Source organism: Dreissena polymorpha, chromosome 2, assembly GCF_020536995.1.
Source record: "Dreissena polymorpha isolate Duluth1 chromosome 2, UMN_Dpol_1.0, whole genome shotgun sequence".
In the NCBI taxonomy this organism is placed as follows: domain Eukaryota; kingdom Metazoa; phylum Mollusca; class Bivalvia; order Myida; family Dreissenidae; genus Dreissena; species Dreissena polymorpha.
Window position 1 is genome coordinate 56,741,457 of NC_068356.1, and position 16,406 is coordinate 56,757,862.

The window sequence follows — 16,406 nt, forward strand, 5'->3', positions numbered from 1 at the left end:
GACAGTTACATAGTACCCTATGTAATTGGATTAAAAACAACAAATAACTATAGTTCCACAACCCAGCCCATGTTGACTCAAGCTGAATAAATCAACAATTGATCCTATTTAATTATATAAAAAACAACATGTGTAAGATTTTGAGAATATCCCATGTATTCCCCTAGTATTCCTCTAGTACACCAACATGCGGGTCTTACTAATGATTTACATGCACTCCTTAAACAGTTTAACAAAAATAATGAATGATTAATCCAAAGAAAACAACAAACAAGCTGCTTCATATAAAAATATTACATAAGCAAAATAATCATTTTATAATAAATCAAGATTATACTTCAACCAAACCATTATAAATTTATTGTGGGGTGGGGGGGGGGGTAATGTAAGCACTAAAACTAAAATGGGGGAAATGTCTGGGGAGGGAACATCTTAGGGGGGGGGCATCCGGAATTCCTGCTAAGAGCGACAGTGTTGTTAATGTGTCTTTAGAAGAAATAACTGAAGGAAAGTACTCATTGGTGTATGCCCATCCAGAAGCATTTCTGAGCATATCAATTGGAACAGCAATATTGAGTGCATTTGAAAGAGATATAACTGTTTCATGGATTGCTTTTGATGAAGCCCACAAGTCATGGTCCTTTAATGGTAGCTTTCTTATTAGGGAATTTTATACTTATTTTTTACTCTACAATCTAGCTCTTTTGTCATAAAATGAGAAGTTTTATTATCCAACAGGTTTTGTGTTTGAACCTCACAAATTTTATAATACCAAAGTCCCATCATATAATCATCATCACAATCAGCAGCAGCATTATCATATCATCATCATCATCGTTAGCAGCAGCATCATTGTGTTGTATTATCAGAATTAAAAACAAATACAAACACAGCCATTACAACTCTTACTACTACTGCTACTAATTAATTAATTATCTACTACTACAACAAGAACAGCAACTACTACTACTGATCTTACTTCTACTACCACTAGTCTACTACTACTACTAATACTACTACTACTACAACTGCTACTACTTCTACTGCTACTACTACTACTACTACTACCACCACCACCACCACAACCACCACCACTACTACTACTACTACTACTACTACTTGGTACACCAGAACGTGTTGTCCATGGAGACGATAATGAGAACTTCTAGAGTATTGATTGAACCCACGCCCAGCGGACATCATTCTCTATACCATAGCGACCATGAATTAATATTTGACGCCATGTACAACATAATTCACCTTATTACAAAAAACATGGAATTCACAAAATGACTTAAAATGCTTTAAAATAAATGCAAATTTGAAATTTGAAACAAAACAACCTAAGCAATACATAATAAGAAACACTACATTATTGAAACACTGATACCATGAACATTTTAGGGTGTAACACCTTATGTACATGTACCAGACCTTTTATGTACTACCGGTACTTTGAAACTTTATGTACCACCTACATAAAATATAGGTGTTATTGTCCATTTATTCATAGCAGTCCTAATGAATTAAGGTCATTCTCTAAACATGATTAAAGTCTAAAGAAGGAAATAATTTGATTTTTTTACAGTTTGAACATTATGGTCATTCTCTCTACTCTTCAAAGTATCACATTTCAATTATACAATATAATACAAACATTTTAGACTTTATAATCCTTAGTCAGGATAAGATAAGAGACAAATGAATTTTTATAATTTACTTCAATTTCAGGTAAGACTAATAAATCATTTATTAAGTACTACATGTACTTGGGCTAATAAATTAAACTTAGACACTAAGTGACACTTAGACAATCTGACAAAATATAAAATCTATGGCCAATATATAAGTCTTAATTCATAAATACTATCACACAAAATACATTTTATCAATAACACACATTCATATTAAATTAGTTATCTCTTTATATTATAAATATGGTACATAAAGTGTCAGATAGTGGTACATAAAGTGTCGGTACATAAACGGACTGGTACGTAATGTGTGACATTCAACATTTTAAAAATCAGTTAACAATATATGGACTTCATTGTTTTGCATATACGCAATCAAAGCATATTTATTAAAAATTAAAACACACTGTTCATGGCTGTATCTTTTTATTTATACATGCATAAACTATTCTGGTTATTAATACATTTTTAAAATTATATATAAACAAGAGCACCACATTATGGGTGCCAAGCTAGGCTGCGGTGCAGTTTTGAATAAATGAAATTTATTAAAAGAATTTTTAGAGGTTAGTGACCTTGACCTTTGACCGAGTGACCCCAAAATAGGTGTGGTGTGTAGAAATCATCACGGTGCATATACATGTGAGGTTTCAATGTTATAGGTGGAAGCACTTTGATTTTAGAGCCGATGTAAAGATTTTAGCACGACGCGGACATCTGACGACGAGCTATGACAATACCTAGGGTTTTCCCCGAGCTAAAATTGAGCGCCATTAGTCCAAATTTTTGACGCTCTTAAATATTAAGCTACTTTTTATATGGGTAATATTTGGAGCAAAGAATTTAGCCCATATAAAAAGTATCTCTAAATTCTTTGCGCGACTTATAAATAAGACTAGAGCGCCATATAAATTAAATGGAAAACATACAACATTATGTCAAGAAGAATAAAGCTGTGTAGTGTTTTCACCCGGTTAGCTATTCGTGGGTTTTAATGCAATTATCACAACCGCTAGCAAAGATAATATACTAGACTACTCACATGGGCATCGACTGGAATCCACGTCTGGACGGCACCAATCGTCCTCGTCGTCTTCGAGGGAACTTGTCGGCTTCACGCGTCGGCTCGTCGGGTACACTTGTCGGCTCGTCCACGTCACGAAATGGCACTATACATGTACTTCTGGGAATACACTTCCAGGCAAACACGTACTTAAACACACAGTCACCGGCTTACATACACAGTCACAGACTCACTTATATCTTCTGGGAATGGCCTTCCAGGTAAATACGTGTTGAACGCACATAAAATACAATATAATACAATACACACAGGCTCACAGCTAGACACTGGCTTACATACACAGGCTAAACCCCCTGGAACTACTTACGTACTCAGGGTTACACGCACAGGTTCACAATTACAGGCTCACAGTTACCGACACACATATACAATACAATACCATATAATACAATATAAACTATACGCAGGCTCACTATTTCACACACAATACTCACATAGGGACATAGGCACATAAACACATCTACTCACCTCAACGTCCCGTGCACAAGAGACCGTACAAACTCGTGCTGCCCAGCATGCACTATATCGATTTGTCGCTGGTTCCCAGTCACGAGGTATGTGCGCGTTTTGTAGGCCGGGCACCGGCACAACACTCCTCCCACTTTTCTCCTTTTGGGACGACGCCACACAGCGAAGGAATCGTACCGGAGCTACCGATGAAGTAATAGTGCCCCTCGCGTAAGCACCTTGACCTAACACCTCAAAGTCAGGTCTGCATGCCGGCCAGCTTTCGTCCGACCTCTCTTTCTGCGCAACGTCTGCAATATACAACAACTAAAATTAATTCATCTCCATTAAATGTCAATAACAATGTCAATTTTAAGTTTTTTGATAACCATGTATTTTTAGTAAATATATGGACATGATTGTGTTCAAAATATTATAATTGTTGCAATAATTAAGTAACGCATCAAAAAAAAAAATCAATCTTAAAACGAGTTACATGTTCTTAGCTTAAAGATCTAGCATCTTTTTTGTTTTTGTTTTCTAGCCACAGGAATTTGAAGCTGGTTCGGTGGCTGTGGTATAGTGTATGGGGTGTCTGCTAACTGGTTTAGTCACTGGGACTGGGAGGTCTCTGTTTTGATCCCTTAAGTGGGAGCATTCTTAAGATAACCCTAAAAACATACTATGGCGTACCATTTGGGTTGAAAGTCAAGAAGACCTACAAGGTAAAAAGAGAAATGTACGTCGAAGTACAATAATTGTACGTCGGCATACACATATAAAATACACTTCGTAGTATATATTTGTACGTCAAAGTACAATTTGTACTTCTACATACATGTTTGTACTTCGACGTACACATTTTCTTAACAGCCAATCAAAACATTTGTCTCTTGAGCCGCTTTTCCTTCAGATTTATTCATAATAAATGTTTAAAATCTCTTTTAATTGAGGACAAAATGAATAAAAATATCAGAATGGCAAAAAAAACACATAGAAATTTCAAGTATTTAATGCCTTGAAATAGATTACATACACATTTTAAGAAGATTAAACTGTTACCTTTTTAAAATAAAATTATTCAGCATATTGTGAGTATTTATTGATCATGCGGGGCGGAGTATCACGACTGTCCAGCGCATTACTGTGTAGGAAATTACCAACGGTAACCAAACAGTTGCCAAACATTAACGGGATAAATAATGTATAATAACCTCCCCGTTGGTCGTATTTTGTGATAACCATAACGTGCATAAGTCAGAGGTTAATTCCGCCACGCCAGGTCAATAAATACGCACAATATCTATGAGTTAGCAGTTGAGTTAGCGCATAATTTGGTATAAATTATAATAATAATAATGTTTAATAAATGCGCACAATATGTATGAGTAAGCGCTCGATAGTCGCATAATTTTGTATAAATAATAATAGCAATATAGTTAAAAATTTAGCTATGTTTATTTTTAAAGCATGGGAAATAAGAAATACTTATAATACGTATTATGATTAGGGTAGGACTTTTGTATATACTTATGCACAGCCTCTTGCTGTATATTGTCTTATAAAATATCCAATACTTTGCTTTACATTGTACCGATGTATTTTTGATGTCTATGATTCGAATGACCTGTGACTTTGTGTTTTTGCTTATTGTATTTGATATTTCATGTATACTCATGGGCATATTGCCTACTGTGCGCACAATATAGCGATTGTGTTTTCAAGTCTCAAAAAAAAAGAGACGGGAAAACAGAACTTGTGTTTTCCGCTCCAAAAAAAGGGACGTGAAAACAGAACTTTTGTTTTCCCGTCGCCCAAAAAAGGATAACGCCTGAAAACAGACTTATTTTGTGTTTCCCCGACTTAATTTTTTTTGGCGACGGGAGGGCATAACTTGTGTTTTACCGATTTTTTTTTTGGAGCGGTGATGTCACCTTAGTGCCACCGTAAAAAAGCAGCCGTTGGCAGCCATTTTAAACATCAGCTAATATTTTCTGACTTACGCAACACCAGTTACCTAAGTACGGAAGGGTATATGGTACACACAAATAATATGGTCGTGCCGGATTAATTTATATCGACTTACTGTGAAATAACATGGTATGTCGACATAGTTATGTAGCTTTTTCCTACTTAATTTTACCCGCCATAACGAAATTAAGTTAAAGTCTCGACATAAATGTTTCCGACTTTTCCCGAAAAAATATTTGGTCGACATGATATAAGTCGACAAATCAACATAATTTTTGGCGTCATGCTCTTATGAAAATGACTTGCCATTATAGTTTTAGTCGACACGATGAGTTATTTTTAACAGCACGACACCTTTTTCATATCATGCCGTCATCGAATGTTGACATCATCACAGCATCAGGGTGTACTATATACGCTTCCATACCTAAGAACGATCTACCCCATGCTTAAATATGTTTAAATCTTCCTTGTATAAAACATTACAAAATACAGTCAAATAGGAAGAATAGAGTCCACCGCTGCTTTTAACAAATCAGTATGCGATTTTATGTTCATCTGGGATACTTGGTTGTTATTATCACAAGGACAATTTTCGGGAAAGGTAGGAACATTGTTCTGTAACATTTTGTGGTAGACCGATGTTGCATTATTTATGTTTGAATCTTTTGTTAATGTAAATTATTAATTTAATATAATAAGATCCACACAAAATATGCACTTAAATATTATAATAAATACTTGAATGTATATCGATAATGAAGCCGAATAGATATACGTTTATTCGCAAATGTATATATTATAAGCCACTTATATGAAACTATAGCAGGTTTTAGTAATATTTTCCGTTCATACTCATAGAAATAATGAATAATGTATTGGAATAATGGACATGGTATAAAGCGCAATATATTTTATATAAACCCGCGTTGTATATAAAACTGAATTGATGCACATATAAGTCGCATGCATGGAATTTATAATTATCATGGATAAATGTAGTTTAACTTGTACGAAAAAGTAACAAACGTACATTTATGTACAAGTAATTGCATATCTAAGTAATAGTAAAAACATATTTATCACTTATGTTTTCATACGAATACAAAATAAGTAACGCTTTATAAAAAATTTCCGACATTAAAATTTAATAGAGATTAACGTCCCTCCTGTAAGCAGCTATAGCGAATGATTGTATACGTCGAGATCTATGACGGCAAAACTATTAAAGGTCTGTTCATTTAGCTTTGGATCATAGGTAAAATATATTTGCAATTGTTTTGCATACTGTAATAATACATATTATTATTTTACAAATAAATACAATGATGCGCTGAATTTATATGGGATTGCAGAAAATTGCTATTTTCGATTTCAACTATCCTAAATTCATTAATAATTAATACATATTAATATACATATTTTTTTATATTAATTGTTGGCTCTGTGACCATTTCGCAGGGGCCTACTGCTGACGGATATACAGGGTATACATGGGTCATTTGATAGCGAGGCTGAGTAATTTGGAAATATAGGAGGCAACTTTTAGTTGTACCTGTCGGTCGTACTGGCATCTAGACGTACCGTGCGTGTGTTTGTGTGTGTGTGGGAGGGAAGGGGTCGGTAATAAAATCCATTATCGTTCAATCCAATCATTTGTTCATTCGTTCTTTCATAACAGAAAAACAATATAAAAAAACCGGTTATCTCTAATCGAACAAAATCCAGATTTAGTTTCCCTATTACTGACCCTTTCAAAAGTCTGTTTGTGCTCCTGTTAACGTGTTACCGAAACCATAAATATTCCGGCTGCAGATAACATTTTGATTTCTCATTCTGACTTCTCATCTTGAAATCTCTCCGAAATCATTTAACAGCGTTTACTTCGCGGTTACACAACGTGCACACGAATTTGGATTTTCAGAAAACATTATATTCCGCCCTTAATTTTCATATTGAGGCCGCACCCAGGCATTTGTAATAACATAACTATGTTGTTATGTAAGGTTAATGGGCTGTAGTTACATATAACATATCCTATACCGCGATATCAGGGCAAAACACACACGAACTAGTAAGAAGATGCGTAATTCGCACATAATACCGCATTGGAAGGATCCAAACTGATATTTATTTGTTTTATGATACAACCTTTGAAGTCAAAGTATAATGTCTTATGTTTTAATTCCCCCCCCCCCCAAAAAAAAAACAACGAAAAAATATTATGATTCGTCATTTACATCAGCCTATAAACCTATGGTTTAAGACCTATGGTCTTAAAACATGATTCTCGAAACAACAGAATGATAAATCGTAATTAAAATACAAATTGAACTTACCTTATACCTATTTCTGTCGCAAGTAAAATTTTGTTGACGATGTTTACTAAATATCAAATACAGTCGAACAAAGACTAGTCAAGGGGGTTTGTAAAATGTTCGTGCGTGTAGTATTTCGTAGTTGCGCATCTTTCGAAGTTCCGCATCTTTTAGATTTTAAAATAATCGTGTAACATTACGGTATGTCGTAATAATACTACTCTTAAAAAGTTGTTTTTTAAACATATAATATATGTTTTTATAGAAAGAACCCTGAGTAAATAAAGAACATCACACAAATGTGTTATTTACACGTTAATTATTAATTATGTGGACAAATAACCCATATACATTTAGGTCCAAATATACAGATATTACACGGAGCAGTGATTGCACACAATTTTACGCAGAAAAAATCTTTATTTAGGAACATTTAAATTGAAGCTTGTTCGTACTAAATTACTTTTTGGAATTTAACGTCTTCATTCATCACGGAACATTAATACGAGATTTGACTTTTGCTCTTCGTTGAAATGCTGCGGCATAACCAATTGCATGAACTGTTAAGTTATTGTGATGCTTTGTTTCGCAATTTGCGTGTTCACAACGTTTTTTGATAAGTAAAGTGCTTAGCTAATTACTTCTTTCTTTATGGCTTATACTATTTCATTAGTATAAGTGATAATAAACAGGCTTGTTGTTTACCAATCTTTTGTCAATGATCGATTATTCAATACATGTATTGTAAAGCAAATAACCAATTAGGTTTGTTGGGAATATTTGTATTGGAAATGTAAAGAAGTGTAATACATTCGTTAAATCGCATCTTCCGTTCTATAAAGGTTATCGTTAAATCTCATGTTGTTGTTTTAAAGTTTATTCTATAAAGAATTACAACCATTTCTGTGAAAGGAGACAGACAGCCCTTATTTTCATCGCGTTTCGACTTTCCAATCTGATGTTTTTTAATATCAGAAGTATTATGCAGTCATAACTCATTAGTTCGGTTTTTAATTAGCGGTTTCGTTGAGACTTCTGATGGTTATTTTTAACAGATCAATGTATAGTTCAGTTCAGCTTTTATCATTAAAACTGACGAGTCAAAATTTAAACCTAAACTTTGCTGCAATCGTACAGTAAGCCGAGATAAGTACTAAATAAACCAACCTAAATACCCGGAAGTCCTAGTTTATCAGAATATAATTGGTTATAGCAACTTCATTTAATTTTTGGAGATATCCCAAGTTCAATGGACGAGATAAATCAATTGTAATCGGTTTATTCCTTCAATCGTCTTAACATTTACTTTTAATGTGATTTTGCAAATACAACGTAGGAAAAAGACGGTTAATCCATCCATACAGTAGTACCATATAACGAAACTAATTCAACATGTTTATGTTTTTGCCAACGATTTTATCAATCGCGCCTTGAAATCCTCCATTCTAAAATATCTTAGAGTCATGTGTACCCGAAAACTATGTTTATTATCAGTTACACCATTTTGGTCGGGGAAACAATAGCCTAATGACATACATCTGTTCTGTAAGTGCGTTATAAGATATGAGAATATACAATGTGCCATGATGCAAATGAATGTTGGATCCCCTTATAAGCATTAGGCACGGAAAGCAAGTTATTTAGTCTCATCTTTGGCATAGAACTCACTACTGATCCTTCTTTGCTTACAGTATTGAAATTCAAAATCACTATTTTCTTTCTCAATTGTTAAAAAATGACCGCACATTGCATCGCTTTTAGCAAAATTTGACCAAATACGTTGAAAATAATTACAATAAATATTTTTGTATTCAACGCTTTGATTAAATGCATTCAGTAAATTAAAAAGTGAGATTGGTTCAAAATACCCAGTGCAGTTTGAGATATGTCCACTTCTCACCACCGTCTTCACAGAACCTATCCGAAATGAGTCACGCGTCACGCTTCGTATATATTTTTTTATCTAGTCTGCATATGGTATGATATGGAAATGCTTTCATATAAACATGCGTTATACATACGGAATATTACGCTAATCAAATGTTCAACGTGTTTGTATCAGTCGAGTGGCTTGTGTGATGAAGTATCTCACGAGAGGCGGAGTAACACTTTACTTAAGTAATATTCCTTTATTATATACAACTTTGAATCATTTAAGTTTAAAAAAACAACAGTTTAAGCGTTCATAATTAACCAAGAATGCTCTTATAATTTTCTGCGTTCAAAGTGACGTCATTAAAAGTAGTCCGGCTAGTATGGTAATACGGAATTGGAAAACTAGCGAGTAGCATAATACGGAAATTATTTCTGTGCAGTTGTATTTAACCGATTGATGCAACTCGTATTATTTGGGGAACATAAAGCAGGTATATAATAAATGTTTAAATCTAGTTTATACTTCATGTTTATCCAGCTTCATGCGTGTTTTCTGTATAAAAAAACGCGCGCGCACATACAAAACATATACAGAGTAAAGCGTATACAAGCAGTAGCATAACACTTGATTTAGGTACCATAGACCCGCGTAATGCAAAAATGTGTCTAATGCTATATACGACCTGCGTAGCCCCAGACCATCCGGCCCTGTCCGCTATACAGTCGCACACGGTTTCGCGGTCTCATTTACGAACAAGGTAGCTCCAGGCCAGACTGGCCGAATATGGCATAAGCTGGTCTGAGATACGCTGGTCACATATAGATGAGACCCATTTTCGCATGAAGCGGGTCAATTTATACCCAGCTGATGAACACTCTCCACTAATTTTGCATAAACTATCAGCCAGTATTGTCCTATTTTACAGAAGAGGTTGTTAAATGCCTTACAACCAGAACAGAAAGAATCAAGTTGTCATGCCCCAAAGGACTAGTTCTCTATTCACCTTCCATTATTGCGGGTGTCAGTGCGCATGCGCAAGGTTGCAAACGCGAAGAGAATGATTGCACGGGCGTTCCTCTTGCCCTCGAAAAGCACGTGCAATCGTGCTACTGGCGAAGTTCATGCGAGGTAACTCTCCGACGAGACTATACGCTTAAGTGCGACGGTGTGGATAGAAATATAACGTATGTGGTGTTTGGGAACATGTACTGTGTTTCCAAAGGTAAGCATTGCATAAGATAAAATTCATTTTCATAGACATTTTGGGTTTCACCTGAAAAGTGTTATGTAGTATGTCTACAGTACATTGTAGTGTTTTCACCCGGTTAGCTATTCGTGGGTTTTAATGCAATTATCACAACCGCTAGCAAAGATAATATACTAGACTACTCACATGGGCATCGACTGGAATCCACGTCTGGACGGCACCAATCGTCCTCGTCGTCTTCGAGGGAACTTGTCGGCTTCACGCGTCGGCTCGTCGGGTACACTTGTCGGCTCGTCCACGTCACGAAATGGCACTATACATGTACTTCTGGGAATACACTTCCAGGCAAACACGTACTTAAACACACAGTCACCGGCTTACATACACAGTCACAGACTCACTTATATCTTCTGGGAATGGCCTTCCAGGTAAATACGTGTTGAACGCACATAAAATACAATATAATACAATACACACAGGCTCACAGCTAGACACTGGCTTACATACACAGGCTAAACCCCCTGGAACTACTTACGTACTCAGGGTTACATGCACAGGTTCACAATTACAGGCTCACAGTTACCGACACACATATACAATACAATACCATATAATACAATATAAACTATACGCAGGCTCACTATTTCACACACAATACTCACATAGGGACATAGGCACATAAACACATCTACTCACCTCAACGTCCCGTGCACAAGAGACCGTACAAACTCGTGCTGCCCAGCATGCACTATATCGATTTGTCGCTGGTTCCCAGTCACGAGGTATGTGCGCGTTTTGTAGGCCGGGCACCGGCACAACAGCTGTAAAAATCTCACCTGCTTGTCTTTGATGTTGCAATTAGCACATTCAGCATTTTCAGTATCTACTAAATAAATATATGAAAGTGCCAAATGTCCAAGATACCATGACGTCCTCCTTAAAATGTTAGATCCTTTGAACTCCATTTATTTTATCCCTGATTAATCCTCTCACACATGAGGCCTTCATGTAAGATTCCTTGTAATGTTCACAGCGTTTATTTTAAATCGTTTACGTTCTCAAATTTCAGCAGGTATTTAATTATAAATATTAATGATTTTGATTTATTTACTATTTCGAAGATACAGTCTTGCAACGTGTTTAGTTAGTCTAAGTTACGTGTTTAGTGATTCTTACAAACAATAGACTGACATGAAAAGTGGCTCCTTTTGAAGCATAAACTGCATCCATGTATATATTACAGCTGGTCCGGTTTGATGGGGCCTGTTTTTGATAATAATTAATTACCATTTTTCACTTCCGTGTTTATTATGTTTACCAACGCCATGATGGAAAAAAGTCCGTTTCCCACAATGCTTAGCGCGGTACTCGGATGTTTCGCCACCAAGACGTTTCCGCCCTCGTCGTTTCGCACCTGGTCGTTTCGCCCCCAATTAGCGCAATGTTCAAATGTAGAATGTTTTGTCACATATCATTATTGTGTAGTTTGTTCATCGATGGTATTTAAATAAAATGTGTAACAGTTTAGTTGGTGATAATAATATATTCATCAAAGAAAGTATCCTGAATCAATAAGTATTGCTTTATTGTAATATATAATAATTACGACTCATTCAGTTTATAATTGTGATTTGCTGTATATCCTTATTGTGTATAATGTATACTCGAATAAACGAAATGATCTGTAATATTCACAAAAGAAGTTAATGGTAAAAAGGTAATGAAATGATAAGTTTTAGAACAATATCAGTGAAATGCAACAATTTGGTAAAAAAAAAACACTCTTTAGGGGTGAAGGAATATAGTATCGCTAATCAGATATGGTTTAAATGATTTTAGAACTCCGGAACTCCTCATGTTTTTTTTAACAGATTTTTGTTTATTTACCTATGAAAAAACTAGAACATATTTATGTACTGCAATTTCATATTTAATAAATAATAATTTAAGTCGTAAGACATTATTAAACATATTAAATGCGTTAAATTCCTTTGATTAACTTGACACCTTACGCACAAATTGGTGCTTGGACAACAATCAATTAATGACACACGCTTTCAATTGTCAATCAAACAATGCAGTGCTCCCACAATTGGTATTTGATTAACAGTCTGAACAAGTGTCATAAGCATGCCACTCAATGCGGGCATCTTATCTTTGAGAACAATATACCGCTAATCCGATGTAAAATAGATAACGATCGGCATATGGAGTGGCGGTTCTGAAATATTCCTTTTATGAATGTCTAATATATTAAGTGTATTGACAAATATATGATTTAAATATGTTAATTTTCAAATGCACATTTGTTCGTCAACAAGACCAATGCGGGGAATCACGTGGTCAGATTTGAGAAAAAATGGCCGCCGACGCCTCGATTCGATGGAGAAATTTAGTCTTTTGACGGTTCAGGAAATCGCGAAATATTCTATGAGTTATCTCCACACTCAGACCAACCAGCGGAAAACGGCTGATACTCGCTGAAACCGCTTCCGGCTGGCCCTATGATAGTCGTTATCCGATTATGAACAAGTAAGTAATAAGGTAGATGTACCTGTTTGAAGACTCAATTTCTCCATCGAATCGAGGCATCGGCTGCCATTTTTTTCTCAAATCTGACCACGTGATTCGCCGCATTGAAGACTTTTGCGAAAAATATACGAATAGATAATTGACTTATATGAAATTTTGAAGGTGTCTCAACCGATGCATTATAAATCATTTTGATATAAAACTGTTCAATCATACAAAAATGCAAATGAAACTGTGTTTACGAAGCATATTACAACCGTTTCTTTCATATTTCTGTCTTCCTAATTATTGAGTAATAGCGTATTATTAATTATTAAAATGAAAGGACAAATAAACTCGTCTTTCTATGTACTTTATTTACTTATAAAACGATATACATTTGAAAGGACAAATAAACTTGTTTTTCTATGTACTTGATTTACTTACATTTTTGCATTTCAAACCATCTACTTATCGCGAATGGTAGACTTGGTGAAGATAAAAAGTATGGGCATTTTACGTTTGTTAACGCCAATGGCAAAAGTGTCATTGATTATGCCATTTTGTCTGAATATTTGTTCAACGAGGTCATACATTTTCGAATCGGCGAGCGAACGGAGTCATGTCATGTCATTTCCCGCTAGAAATCAAATTTAAAAGTAAAGTAGAAAAAACCAATGATATGCCGAACCCCAGGAAGAACCGCAAAACATATTGTTTTGAGCAAAACAACTTAAGTTTTTTCATGGGTTCGCTACAAGATACGTTTACAATCGAGTTTATGTCTCGGACACTCAGCTTTATAAATGACAATTCCAATAATATCAATAGTATCGTTAGTCATATTGTTGGTATCTTTCAACAATGTTCATCTGTTTGCCTCAAAGAATCAAAAGACAAAGTATCCACGCTCCGACCACAATGGTTTGACAACAAATGTCGCGATTATAAACGGGCGAAACTTTCGTGTTTGCATAATTTTCGCGTTAACTCGTCGGAAACTAATTTGAATAAATACGTTCAGTCGAAAAAAGAATTCAAGGATTGTTGTAACCATAAGAAACGTCTTTTTTATAAGACCAAGCTTGATGACTTATGCGCAAATATCAATAACCCTAAATCCTTTTGGAAGAAACTCAAGAATCTGTCCGGAACAAATAATAACGAAAATTCAATTTGCTCTGACGACTGGAAATTGCATTTTGAAACGCTGTTTACGGCAAATGCGAACGCTGACAATATACCGTCTGACCATAATATTACCAGTCACTTGTCCGAAGTAGAAGAAGAACTATTCAATGGTGAAATTACCGATGAAGAAATTATATTAAGTATAAAAGCTCTTCATGAATCCAAGTGCCCAGGTCAAGATGAAATTCCCCCTGCATTCTTTAAATATTCGCATACATTTATTTTACCAATAGTAGTGCATTTATTTAACCGAATATTTAATACAGGCTATTTTCCATCGGACTGGAGCTCCGCTATAATAGTTCCAATACATAAAAAGGGTGATCCTAACTCGCCTCAAAACTATCGAGGCATTTCATTGTTGGATATATTTGGTAAATTCTTTACTAGTGTGATTAATAGACGATTAACGTTCTTTGCTAACGCGTTTGCTAAAATACACGAGAGTCAATCCGGATTTCGAGTTGGTTATTCGACAATAGATAACGCGTTCGTACTTCAAACGCTTATTTCAAAAATATTGTCCAAAAAACGCGGGAAACTTTACGTAGGTTTTATTGATTTTAAAACTGCTTATGACTCAGTAGACCGCAACGTTCTATGGCAAATCTTACAAGAAGCTAACATACAGGGTAAACTTTTTAATATACTAAAAGCTATGTACGAAAACGTCAAGGCTCGTGTCCGATGCAGTAACGGGTACACGGACTACATTGATTGCAAAATCGGTCTAAAACAAGGGTGTTTGGTCTCACCACAATTATTTTCCTTTTTTATCAACGAATTGGTACAAGAACTATTAAATAGCGGCGTGAGGGGGATACAAATTGCACCAAATGATGCTGAAATTCTACTGCTTATGTTTGCAGACGATGTTGCTCTTTTAGCTGATACAGTTTTGGGTTTACAGCGCAAACTCGATTCATTGCAACAATTCTGCACAAGAACAGGATTACAGGTGAACATACCGAAATCAAAAATTATGGTCTTCAGAAAGGGGGGAAAACTAGCTAGGAATGAACAATGGAGTTATGCGGGTTCTTTAATTGACGTTGTGCAGTCCTTTACCTACGTTGGTGTCTGCTTCTTTTCTTCTCTTTCATTAACTAAAATGGCTAATGAAAATGCAACTAAGGGGAAACGTGCCTTGAATGGCATATTATCGTCCCTGTATAAATATGGTCAACTATCTAATTCAGTCTTTTTTAAACTGTTCGACAGCAAAATAAGTCCTGTTTTATTACATGGCAGCGAAATTTGGGGTTATCAAGAATTACCATGTATCGAATCGGTCCACCGACACGCCTGTAAAAGGTACCTTTGTGTCGGTGAAAAAACATCAAATATCACGAGTCTCGGAGATTGTGGCCGATACCCTATTGTTATAACGTCACAAATTCGATGTCTAAAATATTGGCTAAAAATAATAGGCATGCCCGACACCAGATACGTAAAAAAATGCTACAATTTCTTATTGAACACAAACATAAATCTCTTCTTTAATTGGGCCAATGAAATTAAGGACTTACTAAGCAAAAATGGATTTCAGTACATTTGGATGAACCAGCATGTCTCAAACCCACTCAAATTTATAAATGAATTTAGAGAACGGGCTAAGTCCCAATACTTACAGAACTGGTGGAGTATAGTACATACATCTCCCAAATTGGAACTTTACAAACATATTAAGTCCCAATACGAACATGAAGCATACCTAGACATCCTATCTGTGCGCAAATTTAGGCGCAGTTTTGCACAACTTCGTTCCGGAACTCTTCCGATAGAAATTGAAACTGGCAGATATCGCGGTATAACTAGAGAACAACGGTTTTGCCCAATTTGCAATACTGGTGAAGTAGAAAACGAATTACATTTCATATTGAAGTGCCCTGTATTGCATGACATCCGAAAAACATATATACAACGTAAATTTTTCATAAACCCAAGTATACTCAAATTGGGCATACTGTTGTCAAGTAAAAATGAACAGACAATAAAACAAACTGCTCCTTACATCGTTAACGCCCTTGAAACGCGAACATTAATTCTTGAGCTTTGATATAGCCTAGTTATGTGGGTTACCACAAGACTTGGCTCTGTGTTAAAT